Genomic DNA, 10,272 nt, shown 5'->3' with positions numbered 1-10,272 from the left:
CCTGGAGTAGAGACAGCAAGGAAAGCATTCTCCCCTTGGCCCCCTGACTCTGAACTACCCTTTGCTCACTTCCATTCTGCCTATGAGTCTATGCATGGAGCAGCTGGACATGGAAGTTCTCTTTCTTTGACCAAAAGGAGCTGAAATCTGGTGACTTTACTTCACTACTACCAGCCCCTCTAAGCAGGCCTGAGCAAACAGAAACATTAAGCTGAGTGAAGAAAATGGGAAGACCATTTAATCCACAGCTGTCCTTTTTGACAACTCAAAGTAGGGCTTCCCTGAGAATAATTATGATTTCATAAGAAGCTTTTTCAGGTACAAAATGCTTTAACGCAGACTAATTTTCACACCAATTTTCCCTGTGAGGCAGGAGACACTCTCACTGCACAGGTGCTATTCAGAAAGGCTCAGTGATTTGTCCCAGGTCATGTGATACTGAGTGGTTCAGACAGACTCAAATCCAGGGCTTCTCACTTCAAACCCTGTGTGCTCTCCTCAAAGACTGACAATACACAAGCCTGCAGAGGCCAGAGTCCCAGCCCCTTTAGGACAGAAATTGATACAAAATATTCTAGGAGAGTATATCTGAGCAGAATTTTCAAAAGGAAAAGCCTAGGCCTTCCCTAACTACATCAGCACATCCCCTTTTGGTCATTTCTGCCGCTATTTCCACCACCACAAAATGATCACTATGCCAAGTAGTCCACCTTCAATCAACTCTGGCTCCTAGAGCTTTCTATGCCTTTTTTTCTTCATCAGATTAACACTTTTAACATTTGCTTTAATTTTATCTATTTCTTTTAAAGTGATGCTAAGTGCATGGAATACAAGTAGTCCTGAGAATCCATGAGAAGAAATTATTAAGGCTTTGGGCTTCTAATGTATGTATTAGAATTTCCTGTGAGATTTCACTCTGTTTTTAAATGGCTGTCAACCCCTGGGCTAGGAAAGTAAGAACAGGGAATGAGAGTGCTAAAAAAAAAAAATGTCTTACCCCAGGCCAGATGCCTACTCATGGCCTGGTAAAAGTCCTGGGACCTCTAGCTGAGACAGGTAATTTATCTACACCAAGGCAAGGAGAATCCACCCTGCAGAGAAACCCCTACAAGATGAGGCAGACAACAGATTTTTACTTGATCAAAAACTTTTGCTCCTTTCAACCCCTCCTCCCACCCTCATTCAAAATCTGGACTTCTGTGTGGGTCCAAGACAGTGAGACAAAGCAGCTCTAAGAGAGGATGTGTGCAAGGGGAACCCTTCCCTGTTCAACCGTGGAATGCATTCCTTCAGAAACAGCATAAGCCTGCACATACCCTACCTATCCCACTCCCGCACCCCAACTGTGAAGGCAGAAGGGAAAACTGCAGGAACACAATGTTCATCCATCATAGACCCGGGCCCCCACTTGAATTAGGGGAAGGACACCTCATGAAAACAGCCTACCTATAGTCAGGATCTGTCCCAGAGCAAACCTTACTTTTTGGTCCATCGATCTTGGCTCTCACTGCTCTCCCTGCTCCCCACCCCCACTGCCTCCGCATGTGGGCTCAGAAGTCATCATCTAAAGAATTCCACTGCTCACCTCCTGCATAGCAGCACAGCCCCATGAGGCCGCACACCAGATGGAGGGGATAAAAGTACGAGGTCATGGCTTCTAGCAAGAGGCTTTTTCTTAAACTAACCCTGACTTCTGGAAAAGAGGCAGAGCAGGAGAGTGTCGGGTGAGCTGCTGACGACAGCAGCTTCATGGGTCTTATGTAAAAAGGAAGGAAAAAGCATTCATTAAAAATTTCCCTACTCCCATCCCCAGACCTATTTCTGATCCCACATCTACTTCGTGAAGGTGTCTGAGTAGAATGCAGAGACGTTGAAACCAAAGGGTTAGATCCTTCCTATTTGTAGGGACCTATTCAGCAGGCTGCCACACACATGCTGAGGTGGAGGCCAAGTCCTGAATGTGTCCTGTTTCTCCAGGAATTTAGCTCTGATGTCAAGGGAAAAGGTATGGAAGGTGGACTAGAACTCAGGGAAAACTGAGCAGGCTGTTAGCAGGCCTCCAAAATGTTTGTGTGTATTAAACAAAGACAAGAGGACAGAGGAAAATCGTCATTCCTAGTATCATCATGCTTGTTGGGTGACAATGTACACAAGCAACAATCACAAAGGAAAACCAGTCTGAGGAATAGACCGAGAAACAGAAGTCTCCGAATAAAGCAATCAGGTGGAAGAGATTAATGAGACTTTCTCCAGGACTCACTTTTGAGTTGGAGTCTTAAAAGATAAGGTATGGACTGGTGGAGGGCAGTCAGAGAAGGCGTTCTAAAGCAAAGGCCCTGGTATGTGCTGAAACTTAGAAGCAAGAATGTGCAAGCAATATATAAGGAATTTCAAGCAAGTACATATTATATACACTGGGGACTACAGAGAAATCAGAACGCTGAGATAAGGGCTTAAATAATGTGAGCTAGCGGCATATGCCTAGACTGTCAGATGGTGCAGAGCCCCTTAGGGCCACACAGCATCTTGCTCTAGGTCAGTAAACACGGGGGTACCTATGGGAAAGCACAAGGATGAGGCCATTTGTTACACATACAGGGACGAAAAGAGAGCTCCGCTGTAAAGCCTCACAAATGCTAAGTGTTAACTACAACTCACTACCATTTGAGATTCTAGGCTAAATAAGAGACATGAAGTATTCTATCCAGAACTGTGATGCATTCATGTAGGCTTCCAAGCCCAGAATCTGACATAAATCAAGCCAAATGCTTAAGAAATTAAAATTTAAAAAAGAAATAATATGAAATTAAAAATATGTGTTTCTTTCCCTCATTCCCAACCTTAGAGCTTGACTGGCCCCTATGTACCATTTGACATACTGGACTTTTTGTGGCTAGCGGATTCATCACCTCCAAGGCCACAGCGAATAGAAGGAGAGCGAAGAAAGAACTTTAGGAACTACAAAACCAGCTAACTGATAAGTGAGAAGATAGTTCTTGTGTGCTACAAGCTGCCAGATAAAGAGGCTGCCAGACAAGAGACAAATTCCAATTTCCTGACTTTCAGTTAGGTCTCTGGCTTCTTGCATTTGTGAAGGTAAAAACAGAGCTATTTACCAAGCTCCTGTCATACTTCCTAACTGAGCTTTCTCAACTTCTGGGGACAAAAATCACAAGGGCAACCTGTTCTTCCACAGCATTTTCCTTGTGCTTTTTTCAGAAAAAGAATAAGCTGACCCTTGAACAACACTGGTTTGAATTGCATGGGTGCAGTTATATGCAGATTTTAAAAATAAATACAGTCCAGTACTGTAAATGTATTTTTTTCTACCTTATGATTTTCTTAATTATAAGAATACAGAATATATATACAATATATGTGTTAACTGTTATTTCTTAATATATATATTTTTTAAATGTTTATTTATTTTTGAGAGAGAGAGAGAGAGAGAGCACAAGAGGGGGAGGGGCAGAGAGAGGGGGGGGACAGAGGAGCCAAAGTGGGCTCCGTGCTGACAGCAGAGAGTCTGATATGGGGCTCAAACTCACGAACTGTGAGATCACGACCTGAGCCAAAGTCGGATGCTCAACCAACTGAGCCACCCAAGGTACCCCCATTTATGTTATTGATGTGGGTTCCGGTAAGCAGTAAGTTTTTGGAGAGTCAAAAGATGGATTTTCGACTGCACAGCAGGTCAGTGCCCATAACTCCTGTGTTGTTCAAGGGTCAGCTGCATTAGAATACACACACACATGTATGTACACATACACATACACTGAATAAGCCCACAGGCGAGCAGTATCCTATGTTTTTGCTTTACTTAACTGGCACAATTTGGTGCTGGGAGGCAGCCACTTAACAGTGTCGGCATTTTTTGGTATCATCTTAGTTTTTTCCTCCTACCCTAGGCAATTTATAAAAAGTGATTTCTGAAACCCTTCACGACAGAAAAAAGCTCAAGGGTTTCATTCAACTGTGACACCACTATGAATTCATTAAGAAGTGTGTTTCAGGTTGCACTATAATTTCCCTATGTAACATAAACCCACGGAATCTGCCATAAGCTGATTGCTCATGCTGCTTATTTTATTTACATTTCTGAATGGAAGGGATTTCAGTACTCATAAAATATCTAACTGACTTATTATTTTTCATCTGCTCTCTCAGGGCAGCTATTATAAAATAGACATAGAGATAGAAGTCTTAACTTGTACGACCGGTTAAGCAACCAAAGAAAAAGTTATTGCTCAAAAGCAATTAAAAAAATAATAATTCAAGACACCTGGGTGGCTCAGTCAGTTAAGAGTCCAACTTCAGCTCAGGTCATGATCTCATGGTCTGTGAGTTTGAGCCCTGTTTCGGGCTCTGTGCTGACAGCTCGGAGCCTGGAGCCTCCTTTGGATTCTGTATCTCCCTCTCTCTCTGCCCCTCCCCCACTCCCACTCTGTCTCTCTCTCTCTCAAAAATAAAAATAAACGTTAAAAAAAATAATTCAATAGGGAGCTTGACACCAAACAAAAGATACGGTTACTCTCAATGCCATCTGAAAGATCAAAGTTAAAAAAATTTTTTTAAGTAACTCTATTCATTATCTTTGTCCAAGTCCTAAGGGAATTGGTGGCAGTGGGAACTCAGGGGGCCTGGAATCGACTTAACTCTTTCTCTAGAGACCTAGCATTAGCAGACACGGTCTAGGATAAACGAGAACACAGGTGAATGGATGAGAGTGGGCTCCTTACAACCCAGAAATATGAATGTGACTCCTTATTAGCAGGTTACAAATCAGACTTCTGAACTGGAAGATCCTGTCATGCATCTAACTCACTATCCAGAGATACATTTTCTGTTAACCTACCCAAACACTAATAATTTCTACTTATTCCATCAGATAGAGCAAGCTCAGATGGACTCTTAGAGAACAGTCACCAGTAAATTCTGAAGCCTGATCTGCAGTCTTCTGCCTCTAAAGTCATTGTTCAAATCATCCCACTTCCTTTCTTCTGCTGCCACACTGAGTTAAGTCAGTATATTCTTTGACCCCTAGTACAACCTTAGGCCTACTCTTCCACTCCATATACTTCCATCATATTATCATATTTATTGATTACACGCCTAATTAGTATAAGCTCCCCAAGGCATAGCTCCCCTGTGCCTATTCTGAAATATGTATTCCAAGGTCATCCCTAATGACCTAGCCAGCACATATATTTGATTGAGCCCAATGAAGATTGGAAACATTTTTTAGTTACTTGGAAAATCTTGGTGGCTCTCCTTATAAAAAGACAGAATTGTCAGGATGCAGAATTGATTGGCAAAATTCAGCTTGGGGAATTTTGGAACCTTATTTCAGTGCCTACCCCAATATCCTTTTATGATTTTTTAAAATTAACATGTGCCTATGTTCAGAATCAGTCACTGCAGGATGCAGCTTTAACATTAATGGTAGGCTCTGGGAAATTTGGAGTGGCTCTTTCCCATCTTTCCCACATGGCCACAGACCCAACTAATTTTAGTCCTAACTCTTGTTCTCCCATTTTGCTTCACAATGACATCATACTGTTTCATATTCTAAACCAGAATGGCCTTTAACCCTTATCAGTCTGTCATTATTAGCAATGAGAGGTTATAAAAGAGGACGATGGAAGTGTAAGTATGAGAGAGGCCTCTGTCTTATGCTACTATGGCGACTACTATGTGACTCTTGAGGCAAGACCTTTCTTATTTCAATTTTGAATTGTGGAGCACTTCACTTTTTGATGAAGTTTAAACTATTCAGATAGACATAATGAGTACCACAGTTTATAAAGACATGAACTTCATCAGTTAGGTGTAAAGATGAAAGTCCTATGTGTCTCCTGTTTGAAAGAGAATAAAATAGAGACTCCCTTATCTGCCTTGTTTGACTGAAAGGACCCCTGACTAAACAAAGCCTAGATCTAAAGGGAAAACTCCTCTCTGAGTCTCAAATGACTTTTTAGGTCACTACATCTTATGTGAGGCACGTGAAAATAATTCCTCAGCCACTTCCAGTCAGATGAATAAACATGCAAGGGTGAGCTAATCTATCGCCGTGGCAGCAGCCTCTGTCTTACACGAATGCATCCCTTGCCGGTCTCAAACCCCCTACGGCTAGACTACGAGTTACTTGTGAACAAGTTGTGTTTTATATTTCATAAAGGTACCTGATAACACATTTGTTGACTGAATGAAGGAAGAAACAAGTTCATTAGTAGTAACATCTTAAAATAATGAAATTGAATGTGGAAAACTTGGGAGAATAGTACAGAATAATCACTACCATACTATAGCATGTTATAGGACAACAGTTAGCATGTTTTTAAATGCTGAGGCTCTTTAAAAACTAAACTTTGAAAACAAACTAAGATGAGCCCTATTGGAGTCCTTCCAGTCAATAAGCCAATACTGAAAGAAGAATCTTCTCAGAGTATCCAGGACTCTGAACTGCATGTTCTTAGTACAGCTGTTGTTGCTGTTGTTGTTAAAGGCGGTCTTAACAATAGCTAAAATACAGCAAGAGCAAATTAATAAGAAAAGTCTACACAGCTAGGACTTAGCTGAATTACAATCCCTAGGCTCCCATAAAGGGCTAAATCCAAAGGGATCAGAGTCAAGTAAATAAAAAATCCAGCTGAATTTTATCAGAGGGCAAAGTTTCAACTCTGAGTACCTCAGCAACCAAAGATGAATTATGCATAAGATTAGTAAAGTGCCTTCATCTACACCCCAGCCAGAGAACATTTTTCTATCTCATTGTGACTGACGGAAAAACAGCAATGTCTTTGCTTGCCAAGAATAGTCGTCGCTATACTCTAGATAAGAGTCTAACAAACACTAAGGGATTAAAATTTAATTGTAAAGCTCCTGCTACCTGGGCATAAAAGCTTGAACTCTGGCTTCAGAAAGAAACTGGGACTCTGGCATATTGAACACATGAAAACAAGAGCTGGCGTGTTCCTAACAAAGGGTGTGAGAATATGCTCCCTTTTAAATTCTTCCCCAAACTGCTTCTCTCTCTGTATATCCTATTGGTAATATACAAGTACTCAATAAGAATATAGCCTTTTCGACACTTTGAATAACACATTTACATTTCATTTTCAGAATGCCTGAAATTACAGGATGAGATTGAGAGGGTAATTATGTGGTCTGAACTCTCTGAATATCAGTTCTCTTAATTTTGTTGAGCATCACCTAAAGCCAAAATAATTTCTTTTCTTGAGGCTGGCTTCAATCTAATGCCACTATAGAACTAAGGCAGATAATTTTATTTTTTCCTCTAATTTGGAAAGAGCACCATTAACACCCAATCTTGTATTGAGGCCTTATCAGCATTAAAGAACACACCCAAGTTCCCTATTTATTTTTAAATGTTTTTTTAATCTTTATTTATTCTTGAGAGAGAGAGAGACATACAGACAGAGTGCAAGCAGGGGAGAAACAGAGACAGAGGGAGGCACAGAATCCGAAGCAGGCTCCAGGCTCTGAGCTGTCAGCACATAGTTTCTGAGCCATAGTTTCATGCTTAACCAACTGAGCCACCCAGACACCTCCCAAGTTCCCTACCTATTGATAACAGCTCCTAGAAGTACCTTTACTATCTAAAATCCCCATGTTAGCCAAAAAATACCCACAAGTTAAATTTTAGACCAAAAGTTTATTCTGCTCAGTTAAACTTCCCTCCCTAATCCTTCACAAACTTATTTGATTTTGAAAGAACAGTGATATTGAAACATAGCGTATATATTTGTACTTTGTATTAAAACTTTTTTTTTTTTTTTTACCATTTCAGAGAGTCAAATTCCCTCTGAATCATTACAAACCAGCATCTACTGTTTCTTTAGTATTACTGCACATTTCCAAAAGTTAGAAAGACTTAAGTTCTTTATACGGTTGTCTGAGTATGTGATGTAAATAACCAGTGTTCTTCTTTCTTAAGTGACTTACTAGCAAGAAAAGGAATGAAATGAAAATGAACCAGTTTGAAGACAGAAAAGCAAATGGGCATTCTTTATTTTAAAGCATCAGAGTTCATCAAATAGACTAATACTGTGATGAGTGAAGAGTTCCCCAGGCAGTTTGTATACTTATATTTTTATTTTTGCAGGAAGCATTTTTGCAACCTAAGTGTCCTTTCTATTTTCTGAAAATCAGTATCAGCCTTTTCATTTAAAACTCTGTTTCACTATATGCTAATTTGGATGTAAATTTTAAAAAATAAAAAATAAAATTAAAAAAATGCTGCAATAAAAAAAAAAAACACCTCCAAATTCATCTCCTATAGGAAAACTTCTCTAGCAAAACCACATTACTATCACCATTCTATCATTCTATATCCCATTACCATTACTATATTTAGTTTGAAATTTATTCTTTTGTACTTGCTTTGGTGTGAGTTGTGAACTGACATATTATTGAAACCAAGCATATATATCATGACTAAAGGGCTATCTACTGTATGACTTCAAGCAAATTGCTTAACTTGAATGACTCAAACTTCCCCATCTATAAAGCTAGAAAACCACAGTCTGTCTTGCAATGGCTCAGGTAAGAATAAATGAGAATATGTGTACACACTATTGAGAGAAGAGATAACAACTAACAGAAATCTAAATTACTCCTGGTTTAAAATCATAATATATTATGTAGTAGTACAAATTTATTTCCTTTGAGTATTAGTAATTTGATTGGTGGGAGAAGGAGCAAAGTTCGACTCCAGAAACAAGCCAATAAAAACTATTCCTCAAGATTATAATTTTATTCTGCATTACCATTATTCTCTCCATTTAGAGGACTATGCTGGGTCTGCAAAAAACAAAGATGTTTTCTGAAAGAAAAATCAGTAGGTTTCCTAACATGAATTTTAATATCACTCATGTAATGGGTTTGGAGTGAGCAATTTACATCAATATTTAGGCGCAGCTCTTCCAAAAACTGTTATGCAGTCCACTTTGCCCCAAGTGCTAATGATTAAGCAATCAATAGATCAGCAGCAGTTAGTGACAGGATGTTCTAAACTTTGGCATTGAGATGTTCACTTTCAGGGGGAAAGGATGATTAAATATACTGCCAAATAAATTCAGGGTGAGCTTTTGTGAACTTCATACTTGACAGGCACATGTTAATTGGGAAAGAGAGTGCTTTCCATAAACTTCAAAACTGAATTAAACCCTGGAGAAAGGAATACAGACATGCATTAAAAAGCACATTGCCAGGGCACCTGGGTAGCTCAGTTGGTTGGGCATCCAACTTTGGCTCAGGTAATGATCTTGCAGTTTGTGAGTTCAAGCCCCGCGTCGGGCTCTGTGATGACAGCTCAGAGCCTGAAGCCTGCTTCAGATTCTGTGTCTCCCTCTCTGTCCCTCCCCCACTCACGCTCTGTCTCTCTCTCTCTCTCTCTTAAAAATAAATAAGCATTTAAAAAAAAAAAGTACATTAACTTTTATTCTTTTTTTTCCTGCCTTTGAAAAGAAGAATTTAGTACTCAGAAAATATGGATAAAGAAGAACATCAGTGATTTCACAAACTTCTCAGTCTGGTTCTTTTTGAAGGGGAGCAATCAGAATGAAGCATGAGAAATGCCGTTAGTGGAAGTAGAGAACATCTTTTCTTTGCTAGAAATACCCCTATTTATTAAGAAAATCAAAATTGGAACATGCTAGATTGCCCAAATAAAGACTTCAGTGGCACTAGCAAAGAAACAAAAATATAAACATTTAACATTTTTTGACCTGTCACACAATGGGCTCCTTTATTATCAGTATAATCTCTGGGAAATACCTCAGATATATTACTGTAGAAATAGCATGGTTACAGAACAATATTTTATGCGAATATAAGCTTGGTTACAATTCAAAAATGTTTTAAAAGCTATGTCAGTTCTTAGGAACGAAAGAAGTCTCAAAGCTTTGAAAAATAATCCATTTTCAAACAAAGTAAAGAGACTTATTTTCCTTGTCGGTTGAATTTCTGAATGTGACACTACTTAAGAAAGAGGGATGTAACTATCATAGGTTTTCATTATGAATGAAGTCAGATGGAGAATATAAAAAATTACTTTCACCTATGAACAGATTTCATGTCCCTTGTTATGACAATGGAGAATTAGGAACCTTTAAAAATAATATATTTTTTTCTACCAGTATGTTTCTCAATATAAAGTTATAATTATCTACCAACTTCCCTAGTTACGAGGATGATCTTTGCCCTGGAAAAAAACATGAGAATAGTGTACAAACCTCCAAAGTTTTGATC

The 10,272-nt window shown here is 39.2% G+C and overlaps 1 protein-coding gene across 3 annotated transcripts in view; it reads right to left on the bottom strand.

The window, feature by feature from the left end:
* The window catches only part of ST7L (suppression of tumorigenicity 7 like), a 137,541-nt gene that overhangs the window by 64,322 nt on the left and 62,947 nt on the right, over positions 1-10,272 (bottom strand). The window lies entirely within an intron of this gene.

The sequence above is a fragment of the Panthera uncia genome (assembly GCF_023721935.1).
Source record: "Panthera uncia isolate 11264 chromosome C1 unlocalized genomic scaffold, Puncia_PCG_1.0 HiC_scaffold_4, whole genome shotgun sequence".
NCBI lineage: Eukaryota > Metazoa > Chordata > Mammalia > Carnivora > Felidae > Panthera > Panthera uncia.
The sequence above is the reverse complement of the archived record's forward strand: the minus strand, read 5'-3'. Positions and strand labels throughout refer to the sequence as shown.